The sequence below is a fragment of the Lithobates pipiens genome, unplaced genomic scaffold, assembly GCF_037356315.1.
Source record: "Lithobates pipiens isolate NorthernLeopardFrog02 unplaced genomic scaffold, aLitPip1_a1.2 Scaffold_8, whole genome shotgun sequence".
Taxonomy (NCBI): Eukaryota; Metazoa; Chordata; class Amphibia; order Anura; family Ranidae; genus Lithobates; species Lithobates pipiens.
Genome location: NW_027507903.1, coordinates 60,545,801 through 60,567,840, shown reverse-complemented (window position 1 = coordinate 60,567,840; position 22,040 = coordinate 60,545,801).

The following is a 22,040-nucleotide window of genomic DNA, read 5'->3' as shown; positions in this document are numbered from 1 at the left end:
GGCCGTTCATGCTCGAAAACCCTCTAATGTAACTGAATTAGGACAATTCTGCAAAGATGAGTGGGCCAAAATTCCTCCAGGACGCTGTAAAAGCCTCATTGCACGTTATCACAAACGCTTGGTTGCAGTTGTTGCTGCTAAGGGTGGCCCAACCAGTTATTAGGTTTAGGGGGCAATCACTTTTTCACACAGGGCCATGATGGTTTGGATTTTTTTTCACCTTTAATAATAAACACCTTCATTTACAAATTGCATTTTGTGTTTACTTGTGTTGTCCTTGACTATTGTTTAAATTGGTTTGATGTTCCGAAACACTTAAGTGTGACAAACATGCAAAGGAACAGGAAATGAGGAAGGGGGCAAACACTTTTTCACACCACTGTATTTCCCATCCTGGATACAACCAGGTGACTTTACCTGCGTGCTGCCACATACCCCCCCTCTTGTTTCAACCTTGGGGTTGTAACACAAGCAGTCAGACATGCATGTATCCGAGACAAAGCATCCACATTCCCCATTTTAACACCAGGGCGATGCTTAACTGTAAAGTTAAATTCTTGTAGGGCTAGGAACCACCTATTTACCCTTCTATTGGTCTCCTTGTTTTGAGCCATCCACTTTAAAGGAGCGTGATCAGTCACCAGGTCAAAGTGCCTACCTAGCAGCTAGTACCGAAGGGAATCTAGAGCCCACTTCACTGCTAAACATTCCTTCTCAATCGTGGCGTAATTTACCTCATGGGACTTCAACTTCCTGCTGAGGTAAATGACTGGGTGCTCTTCCCCGTTCCAGACCTGGGATAACACTGCTCCTAACCCAACGTCTGATGCATCAGTTTGTACCACGAAGTCCTTAGAGAAGTCTGGTGAGTACAACACTGGCTGGCTACATAAGGCTGTTTTTAAGGACTGGAATGCTTCTTCAGCCTCTGGGGACCATTTAACCATGACCGACTCTTTCCCTTTTGTCAGGTTGGTGAGGGGCACAGCCTGAGAAGCAAAATGGGGAATGAATCGTCGATAATAGCCAGCGATTCCCAGAAAGGCTCGTACCTGTTTCTTGCTGTTGGGACGTGGCCAACTCTGTATGGCCTCGACTTTATTGACTTGGGGTTTTATCACCCCCCTCCCAATAGTGTACCCAAGATATTTGGCCTCCTCCTGTCCAATGGTACACTTCTTTGGATTGGCCGTAAACCCAGCTTCCCGGATAGAGTCTAGGACTGCTTGTACTTTTGGCAAATGTGAGACCCAGTCTGTGCTATGGATAATCACATCATCCAGGTAAGCTGCAGCATATTTCTGATGGGGCCTCAGAATCGTATCCATTTTCCGCTGGAACGTTGCCGGTGCATTCTGTAACCCAAACGGCATTCTCTTATATTGGAATGCCCCATCTGGGGTTACAAACGCAGTTTTCTCCTTGGCCGACTCGGCCAGGGGAATTTGCCAATACCCTTTGGTGAGATCAAGAGTTGTCATATATCGGGCTGTTCCCAGCCGGTCAATCAACTCATCTATACGCGGCATGGGGTAGGTGTCAAATTTTGTAACTTTATTCAATTGTCGAAAATCGTTACAAAACCGCCAGCTCCCATCAGGTTTGGGCACTAGTACGATAGGACTGGACCAGTCACTCTGGCACTCCTCTATCACACCCAATTCCAGCATCCTTTGAACCTCCCCACGTATTGCCTCCCGTCGGGCCTCTGGTATTCGATAAGGTTTTAGTTTTACCCTTTCTCCTGGCGGGGTGATAATGTCATGCTCTACGCCAGATGTTTGTCCCGGCAGCTCAGAGAAAATCTCTTTGTTACGAAGTACAAACTCTTTAACCTCCTGTTGTTGAGCTTTCGATAAGGTGTCTGCTATTCCAACCTCAGGAACTAAGCAATCAGGCTGTGCTTGTGACAAAGTCTCTGCGACTAGGGATTCCCTATCCCTCCAGGCTTTCAGCAGATTGACGTGATATATCTGCTCCGGCTTTCGCCTTCCTGGCTGTCTAACCCTGTAGTTCACCTCACTAATTTTTTCAATTACTTCGTATGGACCTTGCCATTTGGCCAGAAATTTGCTTTCAACCGTAGGGACTAGCACCAAGACCCTATCCCCCGGGGAAAAAGTACGGGTCTTGGCCCCACGGTTGTACACTCTCTGCTGTGCTAACTGCGCTTGGGTCAAATGTTCCTTTACGATTGGCATTACCTGTGCAATTCTATCTTGCATCAGGGCGACATGCTCAATCACGCTCCTGTGAGGAGAACTCTCATTTTCCCAAGTTTCCTTGGCGATATCCAGCAGCCCTCTTGGGTGTCTCCCATAGAGCAACTCGAAGGGTGAGAAACCTGTAGAGGATTGGGGTACCTCCCTAATGGCAAATATCAGATAGGGTATTAGACAGTCCCAATTCTTTCCATCTCTATCCACCACCTTCTTTAACATTTGTTTTAGGGTTTTGTTGAATCTTTCAACCAACCCATCTGTTTGGGGGTGATACACAGATGTACGCAATTGTGTCACTTTGTACAACTTGCATAGTTCTTTCATAACCCTGGACATAAAGGGTGTACCTTGGTCCGTAAGCAGTTCCTTACAAATACCCACACGGCTAAAAACAAGAGATAGCTCTTTGGCTATGGTTTTGGCCGAGGTATTTCGAAGAGGAATTGCTTCCGGATAACGGGTAGCATAGTCCAATATCACCAAAATGTACTGATGCCCCCTAGCAGACTTCATTATCGGACCTACCAAATCCATTGCGATCCTCTCAAAGGGGACCTCAATGATAGGAAGAGGTACCATCGGGTTACGGAAATGTGGCATAGGTGCCGACTTCTGACACACAGGGCAGGAGGAACAATAATTTTCTGTTTCCTTCATGACCCCAGGCCAATAGAATCTCTGCAGTACCCTCTCTCTGGTTTTTTCGGTCCCCAGATGACCTCCCAGAATGTGCCCATGGGCCAATTCTAACACCAACTTCCTGTAAGGTTTGGACACCACAAGTTGCTCAATGGCTTCTTCTGCCCTTTGAGCCACTCGATACAGCAGGTCCCTTTCCATAGTGAAGTACGGATAAGTGCAAGTCTTATCTGGGTTCACTAACTAGCCATCTATTTTCACCACATTTTCCCGTGCCTTTATTAGGGTGGGATCTTTTAACTGTTCTGTGGCAAAATTTTCCCTGTGAACCTCAAGATCTGAAAACTCCACAGACGGCATGTTTTCATCTGAGGATGTTGGCTCCTCCCCAGTTTCTCGAGTTTCCCCCGCCAATACCGACAAGGGAAATTCAGGAGAGTCCTCACCACTCCCAGAGGAATTCTGGTCATCTTCCAGAATTTTGGAAAATCCCTTCCCACAATAGCATCATGTGGTAAGTGAGACACTAACCCCACCTGATGAGAGAGGTTACCTTTGGGGGTCTCAAAAAAACCCTAGAGTTACAGGATACTCTCGGGTGTCCCCATGCACACAAATAACAGCCACCTTGTTCTTCCCAGAGACCTCTGTAGTAACTAATTCAGCTTTTATCAATGTTACCAGGCTACCTGAATCCAGCAACACATCAACATTTCTACCATTAATACACATTTTACATAAATGTTTCTCAGGTCCCCGAATGGCAGTGCATGCAACTGTCGCAAACAGCGACTGACGTCTCTCCCTTATAAAGTCACATTGCATAGGCTCATCTACAACTGGGCAATTGGCTGCAATATGTCCCTCTTGCCGGCAACGGTAGCAAATAATCTTTTTCGCTGCCTCTTGCAGCCTGGGCTTCCCGGGCTGCTCCCGCCAGACCTTAGGTAGAACTCCCATCCTCTCACTCTCTCCACCCTCACCCCTTGGAGTCATCTTACCCGCCACTGGGGATGATCTGGTCTTAGGATGGAAAGTCCGTGAGTCCCTGGAAGAGGTGGTCAAGTTCTCTGTAGCCAAGTACCTCTCAACCAGATCTACAAGTTTATCGGCATTTTCTGGGTCTCCATGGCTTACCCATTTTTGGATGGCAGTAGGAAGAGCTCTCAGGAAACGATCCATAACCACACGTTCCACAATGTTTGGTGCGGTCAAAATCTCTGGCTGCAGCCACTTCCTGCTCAGGTGAATGAGATCATACATTTGAGATCTGGGGGGTTTTCCAACCTGAAAAGTCCAATTATGCACACGCTGAGCCCGGATGGCCAGGGTGACACGCAGCCGTGCCAATATTTCTGTTTTTAGTACCACATAGTCTTTTGCTTGGTCAGGCTCTAGGTCATAATAAGCTTTCTGCGATTCCCCAGTTAACAGAGGGGCCACCAGTCCAGCCCATTGCTCCTTAGGCCACTTTTCCCTTTCAGCAGTCCTTTCAAATGTGGTCAAAAACACCTCCGGATCATCCTCTCCAGTCGTTTTTGTCAGTAAACGGCTCACACCAAAGGATGCGGTATTATTGTAACCACTTGCTTCATTGGTCTGCGGACGTTGCTGTATCAATGTCTCTATTTGCTGTTGAAAACTCTGCTCTTGCTTCTGCAACAGGTCTATGAAGCGGGCTTCAGATCGCTGCTGGGCTTGTTGCTGAGCTTCCAAACTCTGCAGGTGAGCTTTCTGCTGAGCTTCCAGACTCTGCTGCAAAGTTGCATTTGTCTGCTGCTGATTTGCATTTGTCTGCTGCTGGGCTTGTTGCTGAGCTTCCAAACTCTGCAGGTGAGCTTTCTGCTGAGCTTCCAGACTCTGCTGGTGAGCTTTCTGCTGAGCTTCCAGACTCTGCTGGTGAGCTGCAAGGCTCCTTTGTAAACCCGCATTTGTTTGCTGCTGATTTGCATTTGCTAGAGCCAGCTGTCTCAGTATCTCCTCCATGCTGGCCTTTAAAAAAAAATAAAAAAGAAAAACTGCCAAAATTCTCCACCAACTGTGAGGGGTTAGCTCGGCAGCGAGTGTGTGTGACCCCCTGGATGGGTTCGCAACACAAAATCAGGCACAGCAGACAGCGTTGTAGGTGCAAACAAACAAAAGATGCGGTTTATTCATGCTACATGCAGTGAAACATATAACAGCCAAACAAAAATAAAACATGAAAATAAATCCTTGGTCAGCTTGACCTCTAATTACACACTTAGATTCCCTATCTAACAACTGAATGCAGCCTTGTGCAGCACCAGTCCCTGTCTCTGTTGTAGAGGTTTGCCACACAGGCGTTAACTCACCGCACAGAACAAGTGTCACACTCCCCAGTCTATACAACACAAAACTGGTTCCAGGATGGAGCATCTCCCTAAGCATGCTGGGGTTTTTTGTAGAGGTCTTAATGAGCCCACTTACTTCAGCTGGGCTCATTAACTCTTCCCCTCTAATTATACAAGTCTGCATAAAGCCTGAATCTAGGGCACACATATTTCCCATCCTGGATACAACCAGGTGACTTTACCTGCGTGCTGCCACAATATATATACATATACATATACACATACACATACACATACACATACACATACACATACACACACACACACACACACACACACACACACAGACCTCACGCCGTCCAACAACCGAAAAAAGAATGCAGCAGCTCCACCTCCATGGAAGGCTCCCGCCGAGTGATGCTTCTTCTTGATGACAACTGTTATATAGCTGATAACTATAGTGGAAGCCATTGGCTCCTGCCGCTCAATCAAATCCAATCATGTGGGCGCCAGGGGGCGGGGCCGAGTCCTGCTGTCTGTGTCAATAGACGCAGCAGCAGCACGCAGGAGCTCGCCCGCATGGGTATTCCGAAGGAGAGTGCTTCTCCGATGGATCACTCTAGAAGAAGAGGATCAGGGCCACTCTGTGCAAAACCAACTACACAGAGGTAAGTATGACATTTTTTTTTTTTTTTTTATAATAATAAACGAGGGTTTAGTAACCCTTTAATGTTATTAAACATTACATCTCCCTTTCAATCTGCAGCTGCTGTAATTTTATGTAAAATTTCCCAAAAATATAATTTCCTGCTCGTGTAATTGGCTCACTGATTTTCACAGAAGTCTGCACAAGTCCGATTTTCGGCATCCCGCTAAAATAGGAATGTCAGTTTTGGTTTGTGATACTCCCACTACTCTACAGCTACTTTCAGACTGGCCGTTGGCGGTAAAGTGGCGCTATTTTTTATTCGGCCACTAGCGGGGCGGTTTTAACCCCTGCTAGTGGCCAAAAAAGGGTTAAAACCGCCAGCAAAAAGCTGCTGCAGTGGCACTTTGCTGGTGGTTTGATGGCGCTACCCCATTGATTTCAATGGGCAGGGGGCTTTAGGAGCGGTGTGTACGACGCTCCTAGAGCGCTGCAATGATGCTACTCTCTGGACTTTTTTGACCGTCCTGTAGCGCACCACTCCAGTGTGAAAGCCTTCGGGCTTTCACATTGGAGTGACAGGAGAGGCTCTTTACAGACACTATGCAGGCGCTATTTTTAGTGCTATATCGCCTGTAAGGTGCTTCGGTGTGAAAGTAGCCTACTTCTAAAGGGGCTAAAATCCCTGCAATGTACACTGATCATCCAGATAGGAAGGTTTTGTTTTTCTTCCCAGTAAAAGTAAAGTCAGTTTTTTTATGTAATCACATTGTTAAGTATATACAATACACTTGATAATGTTTTATCCTAGTTGGAATCAGTAACCCAACCTAAGTCCTGCAGAGTGATGGACCCCCAAAGCCTATTGACTGTTATCTAAATGTAAGAAAAAAGAGAAAGTGCATGGAAATAAAATAACGAGCTGGCTGCACACCCCTAAATATTCTAAAAAGAATGAAAGGACAGGTTCCCCTTGGGGTTTTCAGGCAGCGACAAGAAGCAGAAATAAATTTGTAAAAATATATTTATTTTATTAGTTCAAAGGCTTAATCACCGTCATAAATGTAAAATACGGACTCTGGTATATGTTATTACAGCATATCAATAGGTAAAGGATATATACAACATTTGGTACAAAGATAGTTACAGGAACAGTTTACAAATACATCAATATTTCAAAAGCTACAAATAGCACCCATGCTACCCCAATGCATTTCGACCTCCAGGGTCTTCTTCAGGGGGGGGGACAAAACCCAAGCAGAAGCGGTGATTATATTGTATATTCTGCAAATAGTCAAAAGAAAAAAGACTTTCAATAAAAAAAGTTTTTTAGCCTACAAATTAGCTAATTATTATACCTTATTTCAGTAATATTTACCAGTTCCACCAAACCGTTACTGTTCAACCAGAGACTTTTATTAAAATCTGAAAAAGAAATTAGTGCCTTCTCTCGAAGGGTCATCCTGGTACCGCTGCCCTGCTGTTCTAACCCACTTCATCCACCCACCAAACTGGGGGAAAGAAGGGGGGGGGAGAGGTAAATGACTTCACAGGGGCATCCATCACTGAATTGCAAGAATTGACAGTATCTGGAGTTTATCCAGGGGAACCAGAGGAACACATCCTAGGTGGCCACACCTAAAAATAATGAAATATAATAAAATATAAATTAAGTGTTCCACGTCAAGATATTCTAAGTGAATAGATAAAATGTTGTGTTACAATATTGTACTATTATATTGACTGTTATCTAATCTATCAATTGTCAGCACTGCTCATTTGTCTTCTGAGGCAGAGTTCACACTGGTACGACATGACCGTCGTACGACTATGGATCCAACTTTGCCCTGGGACTTGAAGTCCGACATCAATCCAACTTCAACGAACAGGGATCTGACTTTGATCCCCGACAATACCAGGCACTGTGTCTGGTATGAATCTTTAGGGGAAACTCCACGTCAAAAAAAAAAAAAAAAAGGCATAGGTTCCTGCCTCCAAGAAAATAAAGCGAGAAGGTTTTTTTCCAAACATAATATTAAGCAAAAGAGGACAATATTACAGACCTCACAAACTATTATTATTATACACTATTTATATAGCGTCAACAGTTTACGCAGCACTTTACAATGTATAAGGGGGACAACACAATTACAGTACAATACAAAAGGTACAGGAGGGCCCTGCTCGTAGAGCTTACATTCTAAAGGGAGGGGGTGGTGGTACAAAAGGTAATAGCTGCAGAGAATGATTTGATGGGGGTAGCTCGGGGACAGTTAGGTGGGTGAGGGATAGGCTTCCCTGAATAAATTAGTTTTCAGGGATCTCCTAAAGGTGGACAAGGTAGGGGCTGATCGGACAGATTAGGGCAGGGAGTTCCAGAGGATGGGAGAGGCTCTGGAGAAGTCTTGAAGGCGAGCATGGGATGAGGTAACAAGGGAGCAAGAAAGCAGGAGGTCCTGGGAGGAGCAGAGGGGACGATTTGGGTGATATCTGCAGATGAGGGTGGTGATGTAGATGGGGGAGATGTTGTGGATGGCTTTGTATGTTATGGTTAGCATTTTGAATTTTACACGGTGGGGTAGGGGAAGCCAGTGAAGGGATTGGCAGAGAGGGGTAGCAGTCACAGATCAATTAGTGAGGTGTATTAGTCTAGCAGCAGCATTCATAATAGACTGAAGGGGGGATAGCCTGCTTAAGGGTAGGCCATTAAGGAGAGAGTTGCAGTAGTCAAGGCAGGAAATAATCAAGGAGTGAACGAGTTGCTTTGTGGTGTCATTAGTCAGGAAGGGTCGAATTCTGGAGGTATTGCGGAGGTGAAGACGGCAGGATTTAGCCAGTGATTGGATATGGGGGATGAAGGAGAGGTCAGAGTCAAGGATTACACCCAGGACCCTGGCATGTGTGGAGGGACCAATGGTTGTGTTGTTAAACGAAGTGATGTTGTTGAACTAAGCAGTAATACTACAATAAGAAGAGTGCCTATGAAAGCTGTATGTCATAACAGCAATCAACATAGACAAATGAACCTCAGAGATTTGCACTAAAACCAGCAAAAGTATATTACCCTATATAGGGTAACCTTAGAGACAGAGAACCTTTAGATATTCTGGTTGACCCCAGACTATGGATATTGTAATGGTTTAGAAAAAACAACAGATGATGGAATCATTGCCAATTATTAAGATATGTACATTCCATCTAGAATCACAAAGACCAGGGCCAGCTAGGTTATGCATTGTTCATAAGCCATGTTTGTGGCTGCCACAGAATCATTACAGCTTGTCTCCTAGAAGGGATTCTGTCACTAATAGATAATATGAGTGTTGTAGAACGAAAAGGGGCAATTAAGATAAGTAGTAGTGGGAGGGTATGGTAGGGAGGGAGAAAAAGAGAGCTCAAGGTTAAGGGGATATGGGAGAATGTACGGGGATGGATATAGGGCAGTAGAAAAGAAGATGACAGAGAGGAGGGAAGCTGACCCCCCTCCCTGGGCCACACTCCTGGACCACACTCCTGGACCATGGGGTTGCCCAACCCACAGCAGCCTATTGAGTGTCCATGACTGGCTGACAAAGCTAGGATGCCATCAGCTGATTAAACTGCAGTGATTCAGCAAAGTGATGGCTACCCGCCTATGTAGTTATACATTTAGTAGGCATCGCATGTGCTATACTGATAATTTCTTCCATTTCTGTCACTTTACCCATACTACGGATCCAATCAGTGGGACTCGGTGGAGTGCCAGAAAGCGGGAATGTACATTCAGACTGCGTTCACTAGGGTGCCTTGCTAAGGATTTGTATAGTGGGGCAGGACCACCACAAGTGCAATAGGGATCCTGGTTCCCCTGCACAACACCAACTTTGAGACGGTATCATTGGTGAAATTTTGTGAAGTAAAAGAGGGGTCATCTCTGCCATCTTGATAGTACTTTGTACAAATTCTCTTGAGTTGACACATTTACTGAGCCTTTATGCATGTACAGAAAAATGCGCACCCACTCTTCAGCTTTATGCTACGTTCCTCTCCGCTGGGGCGGGACCATATAGGCGCATGATTCTGCCCACCAAAAAAGTGGCGTAGCTGCACGTAGGTCTAGAAAGGAAATATTTGTCCTCTCATGTGAAAGGACAATGCAGGGTAGGACATCAATGAGCCGTTATTAAAAAAATTGTTCTGCTCAAACCTGTAAGTGAGGCCAGTTCTCTAGCAGAAATTTATCAGAAATTCCTTGAGAGGAGCCCAGGTTAAGATGGAGCAGGGTTAAAGGTCATGGAGAGTATGAGATCTCCTATGTTTTGCAGGCCAGTTGAAAAATTTGGATGGTTGGGCCCATCAGCGGGTTTTCTTTGTATGGGGTTGGCATAGGTTGTGGAGCTATCCAAGGGATGTTATGTAAAGGCAGTTGTGCATAGGCAGCTTCCAACGGGACGCACGCCTTCATACTGGAGTGAATATTTTAGTCTATCACTCTAGACAGGTGGAGCGCCAAGTAGTACCTAGCGATCTGGCTGACTCTTCATTTTTTCCACATCTGAAAGAAACCGATATGAATAGGAACTTGATTAAAAGTTAGCTTTTTTAGTTTTACCTTAAAACAGCTATGTGCATACAATGGAAATGATTAAGCTATTCTAAATCACTTTGCAGCTGAAATATCATTGCAGTATAGATTGCTTATATACAAATGTACTTTGTAATCCCTCATGCTGCAGTTCCATTACTTAATAAGAGCAATACTGGCTGTTAAGAGCTTCTATGTTTCCTGCAGGTGCTGTGATTATCGCATTTGGAACTCAACATTTGCAATTCAGAGAGCCACTTGTTTAGCAATGATCCGCGTCTGAGAAATCCAGTCTGCTCTTAAGCAGCTTATCTAAAGCCACAGTCTATCACAAAACACAAGCAAGACAGAAATATATTGACTCATGCTACAAAACAACTCCTGATTCCAACTCCCAAGCCTCTCTCCTAGTTACCTTGGCAAATAATTATCTCTTTGAGCTTCAGGGATCAAAATAGATGTGTAGGCTTTTTCTTGGGCATGACTCAATAGATGGTACGGTGCAACAGAGCTGTAACCCTGTCTTTCACGTTTCAGATAACATTACAGCTATAATTTATGCAAATCACCCTTGGATGAGCAGATGATATGATTTAGCAAGCATAAAAGTTGCATATAGACTGTTTTAAGTTAAAACGATATTAAACCCAAAGCAAAAAATGTAATATATTGGTGCTTAGATGTGGTGGAAGGATTAGTTTTTCCCTCTGGTTCCACCTGGTGATCCAGCCAGTAACACACCACCTGTATTAGAGTGCACCCACTCTGGATGAAGGAGCCTAGGGGGGCACCTTTGGACAGCAGCATTGTCAGTCTGGGGAGAGTTGATACTATCAAATTGAAGCGAAACCCTAACTAATACATTGTAAGAAGTTACAACAAATATTTATTTTTTTCTTTTGCGATAAATGTTTTACATAAATAAAACCCCGCTAGTGTTAAATAGTTTATTTCATCTCTGTAACTGATACATTCTGCTGGGAAGCTTGTTCTTTTGAAAAACAGACTGACACAACATGTATAGAATAACTGCCCCAAGGAACCTATTCTACTGTAATCCATTACATTACACAAGTTCTCAAACTATTGACCTCAGTGCTGGGACAAGGTCACCTAGTACCCAGGGCGAACATGTCAACCTGCGCCCCCCAAGATGTATGAGCATTATGTGTCAGCAAAAATCCCCAAAGCATCAATCCCCCCTCCTCCCAGTACAAATCTACCCCTTGCTGAAATCCCCTCTCCTAGCACAACTCCTCTACCCCCAAAATCCCCCCCAGCATGAAGCTTCTTCCCCCGTCACCCCTCCCAACACAAACCCCCCTAAATCACTCTTCGCATTCCCCCAAATTTCCCCAACTAGAATAATACTTCCTGCCACTCTGCCAAATTCCCCCTTCCAACACAAATCCCCTTCCCCCAATCTCCTTGTGGTGCCCTCCCCATCTCACAGGATACCAGAGTGCCCAGGGCAGCCACCCCTTCTGCCCACCCCTTGTCCCGGCCCTGATTGACCTCCATCACACAAAACACATTGTATTTCCCAGCTTTGTATGACAGCTCCTCTTTTTTCCTGCAACTGCAGGGATACTGAACCAAAGTGGTTTGCAGAGCCAGTCAGCTTCCCAAATACATGATGAAAGACCCCCCTCTTCCTGTTATGGACATCTGAAACTGTGCCCAGGGATGTTATATCGATAGTGTATAAAAGTGTTCTCCAGAGGACCATTAAGTCGCAGGGCCACCGAAGGCACAGATTCACCCAAAGAAATTATAAAATTAGTTGCCACATCTTTATAAGTTTATGGAAAATTTTCAATTACCATGAAAAAGCCTCTTATGCACATTCTGGTGTTGCCCAGGGGGCTAGCTCATGTTGACTCACATACTGTCTCTTCTACTCCTATAACTGCCTCCTGTTTCCCTATACCCAGTTAGCCAACTCCCATAAAAAAACCATAGCAGGAGCATAGCAAGTGCCATTTATACTGTGAATTATCCCTAGTCACAGTACAGTTTAGAGCTGCTATCGTTAAAATGATCAGCTAAGCCAAGAAGACAAATGAAGCTATGCTCAGGAGCCAGCTTACAGCCTCTTTTACCTGGCATCAAGGCTGTATTTACGACCGCATGCACATTCATGGGCCACTGCTTAGGTATTTAGGATAAAGAGGGCAGGACCAGCCCTTGATATTTACAAATTGTGATTTTATTTTTTATTTTTTCCTTCCCTTTACTTGCCATTTCTGGACATATTGAGCCAAATTCAATAAGAGAACCTTGAAGGGAATGGAATAAAGGAGAAATTAGGAGAAGTCATAAGGCTTTTATATAGTTCAAGAAACATGACATTTTTGTTTGTTGGTCTGTGCTGTTGAAAAGTAGTTTTGTGTATTAAGAATGCGCAAATGTTTCTGGGTTCAATTTCCAGGGGATTCACAGAACCCTGCGCGATATCTGAAATTCAAGAACTTTAAACAAAACCCCATTTTAGTCATTGACTGTCAAATCTTGATAATGAATTCTGGTTATTTTTTAGGCTAATAGGAAAGGGATTATTAAAAAAGATCACCTGGATCTGGGGACTGCCATGGTTAATATCAATATCAGTACCAATGCAAAACGAAATTGAGAAAAATACAGTACTACAAACGTGACGCAATAAAAAAAAAAAACACTACTCCTTTAAATAATATGCTTGGGGAAGGCCTTTAACCAGTTGCAGCCCACCCATATGGTTTGCAGGGGCGCAGCCCCCCTAATCCATGCATCCGGACCCTAATCTATATGCTGGACGCCTGGATTCTAGTGGAGGTTTTTTTCTTTTTGGATGCATATGATTAGAGCCTGAGGCTCTAATTGGCTTCAAAAAAGGATGGTGGACCCGGTGCGCAGTTTGCTGCTCCCCCTCCCAAAAAAAATTATATAAAAGCACCAGCCACCACTGCCTTTAACCTGCAAATGTCTTACAGTATGATTCTCACTGACATTGTCAGGGGCACTGCATGTTGGTATTATATATATTGAATATGTAATCATTTTTTTTTTTTACTGTTGCCTTAGTGCAGCAGCACCTCAATCTGATTCATTGCAGCTTGATAATAAAAAAAAATGGTATCTAGTTTTAGTAGGCCTAACGTCAGAGGCAGAGTTTCTGTACATGGAGGGTTTTTTTTTAACAGTATTTACAGCTTGGCTCTTTTATATATATATATATATATATATATATATATATATATATATATATATATATATATATATATATATAGCAGCAATCAGTGCCACCTATCAATGCCCACCAGTGGTGCCAATCAGTGCCACCTAGCAGTGCTGCCTATCAGTGTAACCCACCAGTACTGATCAGTGCCCATCACTGCCACCCTTCAGTGCCAGCTCATCAGTGCCCACCAGTGCTGCCTATTAGTGCCCATCAGTGTCACCTTATCAGTGCCCATCAATTCAGCCTATCAGTACCCATCAATGTTAATCAGCAAACATCAATGAAGGAGAAAAATTACCTGTTTGCTAAATTTATTAACAAAATATAAAACAGTTTTGTATTTTTTTATTTTTTATTTGGTCTTTTTTTAATTTGTTTAACAAAAAATAAAAAAACCCAGAGGTGATCAAATACCACCAAAAGAAAGCTCTATTTGTGGGAAAAAATATATAAAAATGTAATTTGGGTACAGTGTTGCATCACCGTGCAATTGTCATTCAAAGAGTAACAGCACTAAAAGCTGAAAATTGGTCTGGGCAGGAGGGGGTTTAGGTGCCCTGTAAGCAAGTAGTTAATGCCTATAGCAGATGAGCAAAGTTTGGGAAATCCTACAGTTGGAGCCCCTAAATATGAAGAAGCTGGGTGGAAGAGCCTACTCTTGACAAAATATCATTGATGAATTCTTGACTAAGACAAGTAAAAAAAAAAAAAAAATGGGAGAAAGGCTAACTGCTGATTCAGCTTGTCCTCAAACTGCTATTAATGATAAGATTCAGCAGTCATGGAGACCAATATTTTCCTCTTAACATATTCAGATGGGAAAAAAATCTAATTGTAAATCAAAGGTCAAAATGTAGGGCAGCAAGACATTAAATTACAGAGCAATGTCAAAATTAACCAGAGAGAGTTCACCGTCATGCATATTGCCAAGCTACAGCAAAATGTTCTTTCTAAGCCGTGCTTGGCTTGCGTCAGTGATTTGGCGGTGACGGTGCCATTAGGGATATAGTGCAGAGATGTTAGTGTAGACTGCCATCACCCAGGGCCACAGTATCCATAGTAACATAGATCGCCAGGAGTTATCCTGCATAGCTGGCCTGATCTATTATTATTGCCATTTCTCCAAAGGTGTAATTTACATTACCCACAGGCATTTACTAAAATGCATCCAGAAATCCTCTCTAATAAACGGATTTGTTGGCGTACAGAGGGCATTGCGCTAACATTGTACTCAAATCCCTTTCGCTTTTACTGCAGTGATAGTCTCCTGTATTGTGATAAATGACTCTCTCTAAGGTATGCATTTCACACAGTGCACTGTGCCCTGAATAGCACCACATATACAAATGAATCATTACAATAATTAAAATATAATTATAAAAAAAAGCAGCTGTTACAATCTTTGACAGATATGTCATTTAATACAAAGCCTTTCTAATGAATTCTTATTTCATCCAATCATCCTTCAATAAAAGAGGGTAGAGAACAGAACGCAATTAGAAGATCTGGGAAATGAACAAACTATTATATCAGAGCCCAATTAAATACTAATGCAGCCATCTGAAGCACCGTACCAATTATGTCACCAGATTGCGTTATTACGCTGTGCTCTTTTTTGACACATAAAATGGTACAAAGTGTAAAGAAACGCAGCATCTTATAGAATCCAGGCTTCAGCATTCTGTACTTTAGTGTAAGTTTGTGAAACAATAATGTAAGCGGTTTAAGTACATTCTAGGTTATTCAAACAGGCAAAGAGCAAGGTGCAAAGTGTAGAAAGCCACAGGGGTTAATTTACTAAAGGCAATTAGGTTGTTCACGCTGCAAGGGAAGTTGCACTTTGCAAGTGCATTTTTCCTAGAATTTAATGACTGTGGTAAAATTTCACTTTGCAAAGAATAACCAATCATGTGCAAGGAAAATAAAAGAAAATGCATTTTTTCATGCACATGATTGGATGATGGAAGTCAGCACAGCCATACTTTATTAAAATTTGGGAGAAAATTCCCATGCAAAGTGCAATTCCCTTGCTAAGTGAACCATCTGTTTGGCTTTAGTAAATCAACCCCACGGAGCTTAGTTTTCTCAGGTATCACTGAAGTCAGCTGAAATGTAGTTGGTTGCTTGAATTTTTTATTTATTTTTTTATTGAATTTTTTTTTTTTTGTCTTTTCAATTTTCAAAAATACAGTCATACATAAATCAGCCTTGCAAATACACACACTGTCATTAAACATTGTTAAACTTCTTGATGTACAAAAGTCAAACCAAGGGGGAATCCAGATGTGGACATCACTGCAGCATTGGGTATACTCTTTGAGTTCTATCAAATTTATAGGTGGGGTACCTCCATCAAACAGATAGTCCACCCTACTTGTTTCTGAATCTACAGTGAGCTAATCCAGTTCTAAGCAAGTAAAATCCAGAGGACTGTTTAAAGGGACTGTTAATTACAAAAAAAAAAATGTAAAATACCAAAAGACAATCAACAATCAAAACAACAATAGGATTTGACATTGATAGTTATCCTATCAGACTGTTATATATGGTTATATATGTTATATACATTTGTTACATATATTTCTTCACGAATGCATAATGTATAATGAAATTTGACAATAACAAAAAATATACAGGAAAAAAAAACGAGAACATTTAGAAAAAAAGAGGGGGTGGAGGAGACTAGACATATTTGATTTGTTTCATTACAATTCATTTCATTACAATTCTAAATTCAAATGAAATTTGCATGATTCGGATGTATCCAAATCTCGTAATCACAAAAATAACAAACTTCAACCAATCTGAAATAGATTGTAATGAAAACAAATTCTCTTGTTTTCATTCGAATGACATGATGCAATAGTTTGGACCTTTTGTTAATGTTTGAAGCATCCAAAATAACGTAACAACATAACGAATGATCTGAATTGATTTGGATCCATTTGTTTTTATTCTAGAGAGTGTAGCATGAATATTATAATAAGATTCTTCTTGTATTGAAGTTGAGACCATTCGTTTATTATGTATATGATTGGTCCAACAAAATCAGTTGGGAATGGGGAAATGATTGGGATTCTATATTGTGCAGGAGCGATGCACTCTGGGATTATTGCCCAAGCAGTGCAGTCAAAGTAAATTTGTGATTGTAATTAGTTCCACAGTCTAATGCAATTTTTAGGTTTGAAAAATTCATGGCTTAATTCCGTTTTATCTGAATAAAGTGAAAAAAAATCCAAATATTCTTGGTATATAAGAATGACTAATCTCCTGAAATAACGAATGAACATGCTAAAACAAATATAGACAATCATCCAAAATAACAGAACTTCTGAAAATAGGAATCGATTTGGAACAATGAATGTATACTCCCCCCCCCCCCCCCCCCCAAAAAAAATTAAAACTTCCAAAAAACAAATTTTTCGAACATAATTACAACGCAACAAAATACTTTACTTAACAAATGAAATCGAAATTAAATGAAATACATTTTTCCGTCATGCAAGGTCTAGAGGAGACTGCACGTGAGAGCCTTAAGGAGTGCTGTACCTGGTCAGGAGAAGGTCCAAGCTTGTGTAGCCCCTATTTAGATATCATGCATTAGGGAGCAAATAAGTGAAGGAGATCCAATAGAACCAAGTTTTGTGAACCAGAGCTAGCTGTTGCCATCATTTCCTCCATAGTTTGGAGGGGGGTTTTTTTGGTGTACAGTTTGGTGAATTGTAATATTTATTTTCTTTTTTTGTCATAATTTAATACACTGAAATATGATTATAATGATATTGTATTATTTGGATTTAAATCACTATTAGTTAAAAGTAGTATTTTTTTTTATTCTATATATTAAGCTCAAATATCTAAGGTAAATTTTCTTATGTTGGTATCAATTCATGTGCTGACCAAAAACACGCTGGCAGGAGAAGAGTGCAGAGTGACCGAGATATGAGCCAATCAGCGTGCTGCTTCTCCTTTCACTGTCCTGGCTCCTGGCTGGGGTGTGTGCAGGATGACCAGGGCTCAAAGGAAGTGGGAGAAATTATGTTGGCCATCTGAGACTGAGGACATCTAGGGGCAAAAAAAAAATCTGTTGGGGGAGATCTTTCAACTGAATGTAAATATTACGGCAAAATCTGGTTTTGTTATTTAATCTTCTAATAGGCTGTTTTATGTTATATATTGTTCTGCTTTATTAGTATCTGTTTGTTGCTGCCATAATTAAGGACTTTCTCTTTGAAAAGCAAAAGTGCTTTGTTCTGCCTGCATTTATAAAGAAGCATTTTATGGAAACTTTAAGCCATGCTGATCAATACTGGCTTAATTTTCACTGATCTGACTACACACTGCAGCAAGCAAATTTGATTTGCTTCTCTGGTAAAAAAAAAAAAAAAAAAAAAAAACACAACATTGTCTCTCAAAAATTATATTATTTATATGCAAGCCATAAATAAATAATTTAAAAAAAAAATAAAATAATAACTAGGATTTCTTTTTCTACTTTGATTAGTGTCATTTTTAACCACTAGGCGTCCACGCTATAGCCGAAAGACGGCTGAAGCACAGATGCCAATTGCCGCAAGGCTGTCCCTGGACGTCCTCCTGTTTACTTCCGTGTTGTGCGCTCTTGCGAGCACGCATCGGGGAAGTTCTGTGCTGGCCGTGTCCCCTGGACACAGCCAGTCACAGATCGCTGTGAACGGCCAATCACAGTGCCATATCAGTGTCATGTGTCAGTGCCATATATTAGTGTCATCAGTGCCACGTATCAGTGCCATCTGTTATCAGTGCCACCTGTCAGTGTCACATGCCATCAATGCCACGTATCAGTGCCATCTGTCATCAGTGTCACGTATTAGTGCCATCTGTCATCAGTGCCATGTATTAGTGCCAAATGTCATTAGTGCCACGTGTTATAAGTGCCATCTGTCATCAGTGCCACATATTAGTGCCATCTGTCATCAGTGTCACGTGTCATCAGTGCCACGTATTAGTGCCATCTGTCATCAGTGCCACATCAGTGTTACGTGTCATCAGTGCCATCTGTTATCAGTTCCACGTCAGCGTCACTGTCCTGGTGCTCCAAGGCCTTCAAAAGTGGTAAGGCCCTGGAGCCAAAAATAGGTAGTCAACAAGTTAGATGTGTAATTTATGCTCCTAGAACACCTGATGGCGCTCCCTACATGTTGGGCCTCTCTGAGTGGCTAGGCTGTGGAAAATTCCCACACATGTGGTATCGTAATACTCAGGAGGAGTAGCGGAATTAATTTTGGGGCGTCATCTGTGGTATACCCCTGCCAAGTGAGAGAAATAACCTATTACAATGACAATTTTGTGAAAAAAAAATCTTCATTTTGCAAAGAATTGTGGGGAAAAATGACAACATCAAAAACCTCACCATGCCTCTTACTAAATACCTTGGAATGTCTACTTTAAAAAAAAAGGGGTTATTTGGGGGGTATTTGTACTTTTCTGGCTTGTTCGGGTCGCAAGAAATGAGATAGGCCACCAGTACATCAGATGTGATCAATTTTGTGTGATTCACACCACAACTTGTAGACTCTCTAACTTTCACAAAGACCAAATAATATCCACTAATTTGGGTAGTTTTTACCAAAGATAGGCAGCAGTATAAATTGTGGCCAAAATTTATGAAGACAAATTAATAATTTGCTAAATTTTATCACAAACAAAGAGAAATGCATTTTTTCACAATTTTCAGTCTTTTTTCATTTGTAGCGCAAAAAATAAAAAACCCAGAGGTGATCAAATACCACCAAAAGAAAGCTCTATTTGTGGGGAAAAGAAGTATGTCAGTTTTGTTTGGGTGCCATGCTGCGTGGCCGTGCAATTGTCAGATAAAGAGATGCAGTGCCGAATCGCAAAAAATGGCCCAGTCATTCAGCAGCCAAATCTTCCGGGGCTGAAGTGTTTAAAGTGGTATTTAGCCTTTTTTTCTTTTTGGTTGATGCCATACTGTGCTAGTATGCACCACATACTGTATTAGCATATTATGACACACCTGTGAAATAAAGCCTTTCAGCTTTGAGCTATCACTGCTCCCAGTGCATCCATCTGTGCCCAGTCTTTCTTCTGGGTTCATGCTCTCCAGCAGCCGGAAAAACCGGGCCGAGATGACGTCACTCCCACATATGTACATGGGAGTCACCAATATGACACAGTGCTCTATGCAATGACAGTACAGGCAGTGTGCCCTGAATGCAGAGTGAACTGTATGTGCCCAAGTGAAATCATTGGCCAGAACCGACATGAAAATCTCCCAAATGGCACCAATTATTCGATTAGCCCACAAGCACTGTACAAAGCATATGTAAGTATATGTGCCCCTATAATTATATGGTTACAAATTATACATTTACACACATTGCTGAGAATTTTTACTGTATACACCAAGCAGATCTCCTTATGTTGCTGTAACAAAAAGAACAGTGAACTGATTATATATTCAGTTGAAATGTCATTTTGAATAACTGTATGTGTATTGAAATGAATATTCTGAAGATAAGCGCTTAAGTAAGCAAAACCACTGGATTTCAGGAAAGTAAATTCTTTTTTTTTTCCCGAAGATCCTTTGTTGAATGTAATGGTGCATGAAGACACATCCACTGCATTCATTTCTCCCGGGAAAGATGTTCAGATTACTCATGAATCAGCTTTTCTCTATCTCCAGAGAAGCCAGCTCACATACATCTAATACACTCTTATGAACTCACACATCTTTTGGTTAACTGCTAATGATGTCTGTTGTGGAATAGTGGCAGTTGTTTGCTTAATGTGGATAATTGACCTGGCATAACATTAACGAAGGTATATATCTTCCTTCATTATCCTCAACGGTTATTTCTAAGCAGGAGGCAGGGGATAGGTTACCATAATTGATGGTTTTAATAGTTTTAGCATTTGTGTATTTAGTGTTTATGGAAGAGGGAGGGAAGGAAAATGAGAGATGGGTTAGTCACAGGGGTGTCAAACTCAAATTCATTGTGGGCCGCATTAGCAGTATGGTTGCCCTCAAAGGGCCGTTTGTATCTGTAGGACTATGTATCCACTCTAGGGGCGCACTACGTACAGAGTGCCGGGATCAGGAGCACACTACGTACAGAGTGCCGGGATCAGGAGTGCACTACGTACATAGTGCCGGGTTCAGGAGCACCCTACATACAGAGAACAGGGTTCAGGAGAGCACTACGTACAGAGTGCCAGGTTCAGGAACGCGCTACATACAGAGTGCCAGGTTCAGAAATGCGCTACATGCAGAGTGCCGGGTTCAGGAGCACCCTACATACAGAGTACCAGGTTCAGGAGAGCACTACGTATAGAGTGCTGGGTTCAGGAACGCGCTACATGCAGAGTGCCGGGTTCAGGAGCACGCCACGTACAGAGTGCCGGATTCGGGAGCACGGTACGTACAGAGTGCCAGGTGCGGGAGTGCGCTACATACAGAGTACCAGGTTCAGGAGTGCCCTACATACAGAGTGCCGGGTGCGGGAGTGCGCTACATACAGAGTTCCAGGTTCAGGAGTGCGCTAAATTCAGAGTGCCGGGTTCAGGAGCACGCTACATACAGAGTGCCGGGTGCGGGAGTGTGCTACATACAGAGTACCAGGATCAGGAGCATGCTACGTACAGAGTGCCGGGTTCGGGAGTGCGCTACATACAGAAGTATGCTATGCACAGTGTACAACATCTCATTTCCACCCCTCCTCCTGGGTTCTGGTCCTATATGTCTTATTTCACCATCACTTCAAAATCACCAGCACAAAGTTAATTGTAATTTTGCGTTTGAATGCCTGCTAGCTATAAACGCATTAAAATGTGCTACTTTCTCTTGGCAATTTGGACAAACGCAAGTCCTTCCTAAGTGATGATGATTGTGGTGCCCTCACTGATAGTACATGTAATAGATTCCTTACCTGTATTCAAGAATTGTCACAGATGGATATTTGGGACCAGCACTGTATTTTGAGTTCAATTTGTTGTACTTTCCCATTGTAAAATCAATAAAAATGAATGATACATAAAAAAATTTAAAAAATCATCAGCACAGCACTGCATCTCTTCATCAAGTCCTCAAAAAGCCCACCCTCAGTTGGATGGGAGAAAAACAAACAAACACACAGGCTGGCCCAGCATAGCATAGCTGTCAATGGTGGAGTTTCTTGACAGCTATGTGGGGCCGACCGCACATGCGCTCAGCTCATAAAAAAATCCGGCACCACTGAAGGGACTGTGGAGGAGAGAGCGGGAGTTGGTTATTCTTGTCTCCTTGGAGACAGACGGGCAGCACATGTGCCGTCACAAGCCGGTGCCGCTCGCGGGACTGAGGGGGATGATGTTTACTCTTGGGAGACTTGGCAGTGAGAGAAATTAATAGGTGTCGGCCGGAGGCCACTGTGCGGGCCACTTAGCAAAGCCTGGCGGG